Source organism: Rhipicephalus sanguineus, chromosome 9 (assembly GCF_013339695.2).
Source record: "Rhipicephalus sanguineus isolate Rsan-2018 chromosome 9, BIME_Rsan_1.4, whole genome shotgun sequence".
Classification (NCBI taxonomy): Eukaryota; Metazoa; Arthropoda; class Arachnida; order Ixodida; family Ixodidae; genus Rhipicephalus; species Rhipicephalus sanguineus.
In genome coordinates, this window is record NC_051184.2 from 126089092 (window position 1) to 126093936 (window position 4845).

Here is a 4845-nt window from a genome sequence, read left to right on the forward strand (position 1 = left end):
ACAACAAGTGGTCCCACTTGCTGCCAAGTGGTTTTCAAAGTGGTCCCACTTGCTTTCAAGTGGTCATTGAAGTGGTACCATTTGGACAACAACTGGTCCCACTTGCTGCCAAGTGGTTTTTAAAGCGGTACCACTTGCTTTCAACCCAAGTGGTTTTCAAAGTGGTACGTCCCACTCGCTTTCAAGTGGCTGTTCAAATTGTGCCATTTGACCACAATGACTTCCACTGATGCATATTGGTTGAAAGTGGCCCTATCTGGATCATAATTCATATCACTAAAACAGTCCTATTTGCAGTTAAGTCGTTTAAGTTGAATAACAATTGACCTGATCTCTACAATAGATAAGCTAGATTTCACAGGTGGCCTAAATGTTTCATTCAAGTAGATGCTAAAATGGTACAGATTTATTTTTAATCTACTATACATGTGGCATCTGCCTCCAACCTTCATTACTTGGAAAAATAAGTAAACACAGCAGCTCATTTTGCTTGTAACTTTGCATTATGTGGCACCAACAGCTCTAAATATTGAGCATTTCTCAATATACAGCTTCTTCATTGTTGCCCATGCAATTTATGTAATACTTTGTGTATGTATCACGCAAATGCAGAAATTGTGAACACATAGTTGAGCTTGAAAATGAGGAGGTTTATTAAACACAAATGTATACACAAAGCCAGAAATTTAACAGAAAAATCTTGAAAACAGTTACAGGCACAACTGGTAAAGTTTTTGAATTTTGAAAGAAAAGCCTTACTTAACCCACTACAAAAAAGCATTAGAGGGTCTAAAAATATTTGCGGTCATAAAAATATGTCGGCAAGCAAATGTGGTTAAACAGCACCTAAAGGCTTTGGTGAAAGCTATGGCAATGGTAAAATAAGAAATATGTCTACGACCAGCTGCACAGATGAATTTAAACCTAAAAAAATTAAGTGATGTCCCAATTAAATGCCAAACAGTGACAAAACTTCAAGCACTTATCCCTAAGCAGCCATGCACTGCTCAATGTCATTTTCTTTTGTTAGCACAGCAGCCACTAAAGTTGACATCTGCTGCTCACTCTAGCAGATTGGGTAAAAACCACTCTGGGCAACCTAAACACGTTTTCAATGATGCTGAGCAGTGTGCTGTTGTTTAGTTTGTTTAAGAAGTCACGTCCGTGAACATGGACAGTGGTAGTGAAATAAAACAAAATGCAACTGTCACATGTATTTCAAAGTACCTTACAGGACCCATGGGGGCATTGAGTAAGGGGGGCAATACATATATACACTTCAAACTGGAAAAAAATACAAAAGAAACAGTTGCCTAAGGGGGGCAATAGATATATACACGTCAAACTAGAAACAAAATACAAAAGAAACAATTGACTAAGGGGGGCAATGCATATATACACCTCCAGACTGAAAAAAAAATACAAAAGAAACAGTTGCAAAATAATGAGTCAAACAACAAGCATCAACATGTACAAAAAAAAAGCATCAACATGTACAAAAGTTCAACATGTACAATAGATTCACGCATGGTAACCGTGAACGGAACTATATTTCCCGTGCATGCAGCGGCCACAAGGCAGAATCCTCGCGCACATGGATGTAGCAATCACAAAAACGGACCAATATGGACCACTGAATTATGATACGGCATCTATTTGCTGAGGTTTGAGAAGTGGCTTGATAAGATGTGACGGAATGTATCAAAGTTTGTCTGGGATGCAATGTCGTCAGGCAAGCTGTTCCACAGACGGATAGCACGTGGAAGTGCGGACTGATTGAGCGCGTTTGTCGAGCCGTATGCACGGTAGTAGCTAAGATGATTGTGTAGTCTACGTGAAGTAAGATATGGTTTTTGCAGACCAGTAACGGTGATTCGGGAGGAATGTGTAATTTTGTGAAAGAATGAGAGCAAGGCAATGTCGCGACGAATGTTCAAGAGCGGGAGTGAAAGTTCCTGTTTTATTTGTGATATACTGGAATGCGGACTGTAGTTATTGGCAATGAAGCAATGATCAAACTTAGCTCACAATTCAGTGGCTTTTCACGCAAAAGCCTTCCATTACAGTACTGAAGGTGCAGTACAAGCTAGAAAAAGGGAAATTGGGGTGCCCATGGGCAAAACCAGACAAAAAGAAAAATTAGGAGGAAACACGCTAAGAAGTCACTATAGTTTAGCTCTCCGAATAGTTTATGCAAACTGTGGATGTTTCGCATTTCTTTTAGACATTTGAACAAACGCTTTCTCCAGCCGACAACTACGAATCATTTACCATGATACATATCAATATGGAAGTTCAGACATTTTTTGCGTATTTGTTAATAAAGAATTATAGCATTATAACCAACCGTACCTCAGCTGCTGACCTGAAAGTCGCGGGTTCGAACTCGGCAGCGGCGGTCACATTTCCGTGGAGGCACAATGTAAGAGATTTCGGCCCGCGTCAAAGAACCCTAAACAGACGAAACTTTTGGAGCCCTCCAAAATGGCGTGGCTCATAATCATATCGTGGTAAAAGCCTAAACATTATAACAAATTATCCAATACTTCATTCTGCCTAAACATGTGCCTATAAGATAGTAAAAACTAATAACCTGCGTTCACACTCCTTCAAAAAACTGTCCGGAAATTGGCATTGTACGTAAATGCAAGCAGAGCTTAACATGAGCCAAAGCGGTTGCACAATTCAGCAAACAACAACTTCCCATTAAGTTCAAGGCACACACACATAGACGCAGGGATTTCGAGAGGGAATGCACCTTTTTAGAGCCAGAACTGACAGCTTCTTTCAAGTGGTCAACCTCCTGAAAGTTGGTCATATGGTACACATCCGAGGTAATAAAAATTTCGGATGTACCATCCACTTTGGAAACGTCGACTATGTGTTCTAGCATTGTGTACTCACCTCCCACCTTTAAAACACTTGAATCTCGTTTGAGGGTGGCGGACTTGTAATTCTTACTGTGGATTGTGCAGCCTTCTGCTGAGACCCGACTTTATTCGTCAAGTTTCACAACTCCAGAAATGTTTCCATTATGTAATCTGACAGCTCCATAGAAGGTGCCTGCGGTCTTCCAAGTAATTAAAGTCTTGAATGTTTTCTCCTCTTTGCTTGGATACATAGCTCCTGGACTTCTTGCGATGCCATACACTGAAGAAAGTGGAAGTTGTTCAATAAAAGGACGCGTGAAAGGATTTGAAAAGGAATGCCATTAGAAGACGACACTAGATGTACTAGGCGCCCCATGTTGCTCTCAAACTCAAAACACGAAACTGCCCAGAGTGGCCCATGCAGCAGTACGCTCTTGGGCAAATGCAATAATGTGTGCACATTCGAAGTCATGGCACCTGCACCATAGTGACACTGGGTCATTACCACAAATGGTGCTGATATCTACATCGTCTGCTGTCACACGGCTCTTCAAGAGAATGTAGACAGCAGACACCAAAAGCGCAAAATGTTCAAAAAACACAGCTTCCAAGATGCCTTTCAGGCACGGAATGCTGTAATAAAGCAGCCAAGCCTCCCACTCAGACCCCTTCCAGTACTTCCTCAGTTTGAGAGACCTTGGTACCCTATTGAAACATAGTGGAGGTCTCTGGCTTAGGAGGCGACCATCTATTTCGGCTAAAGTTCTGGCACTCCCAATGTAATGCGCCTTGCCCACATTTGAACACCAAATGTCCATCATCTGGCGCACGACACCAAGCAAGACAGTGTGCATATAATCGGGACGAAAGCTCCACACAATGTCGAAGCCAGGGACATTGATGAAAGGCGAATGTCCTTTTACGCCTCTAATAGAGCGTTCAAGGTCTGCTGCCGTTTGCATGTCTGCCACCATCATAGCTGCATCTCTCTCTTTAGCAGTCACGGAGACGGGATACTTGACACTACCTGCACAATGAAACATGGTTTCTAGAGCACTCTTCAGATATTCGACAACTTCACATGACACATGCAAGGGTGGGTAATAATACTGCACCTTCAATGAACTCTCCAGGGTGCAGACACCATGAACAGCCATAGTAACCGTTGAACAGCAAGACATTCTGCATTGAAGCCCTGGCTGGAGCATCTGCAACGCCTGTAATGCAGTACACCTAGAAAAATAACAGCAAGTTACTTTTTTTAACTCTGAAAAAACCTAAATACATGGCAGCGTTGATAACATGAATCAACGAAGGTAACGTAATTCATATCAACTAGTACAAAATATAAACGTTCACAGCATGTAATCAGAGGTATTATTATTCACATGAAACATTATAAAACAAAAAGGATCACAGTAGTGTGCAGAAAGAGCAATATTTCAGGGGCAAAACCTTGACATTAACTGCAATAAAAAAAGGAAGAGAAAGAAAAGGAATTAAAGTTAGCCTGGGAGGAGAATGCAGTCCCTGGTTTAGAGAGATGAATTTCAAAGGTCATCACTGCAATAACAGATATACTCTTACATACGCTTGAATGCAGCTGTTCCCCATTATGGCTCCAGTGAATTCCTTCGGAGGAAAGCTCCTTCATCTGTTCCGCGAACGCCTCAAGAAGTATAGTCATATCAGGGTGCTTTGTGCCGTACCACAACAGAGCGCAAATAACGTTTCTCCAGCGAATGTGCGGTGGCAGCTCGTTGATTGTCAGATGCACCGGCCAGATAGAAAATAGTTCGATGATTTAAACACGGGACTTCCGTCTGCATTCACAGGAAATGTAATGTCTTGACTCCTGCAGCCAAGCGTCTGTCGCTGCTTCTTGTAGAAGGCGCCATTAGTGAGGTCTGTCATCGCGTCCGCGATGTTTTCATTTTCTCTATGTTTGCTACTCACAGATTAATAAAGTTCTTGC

The 4845-nt window shown here is 41.8% G+C and overlaps 1 pseudogene; it reads right to left on the reverse strand.

Annotated features, from left to right (window-relative positions):
- Positions 1-2657: 2657 nt before the first annotated feature.
- LOC119405842 (uncharacterized) lies at positions 2658-3844 on the reverse strand (annotated as a pseudogene).
- Between the last annotated feature and the right edge of the window lie 1001 nt (positions 3845-4845).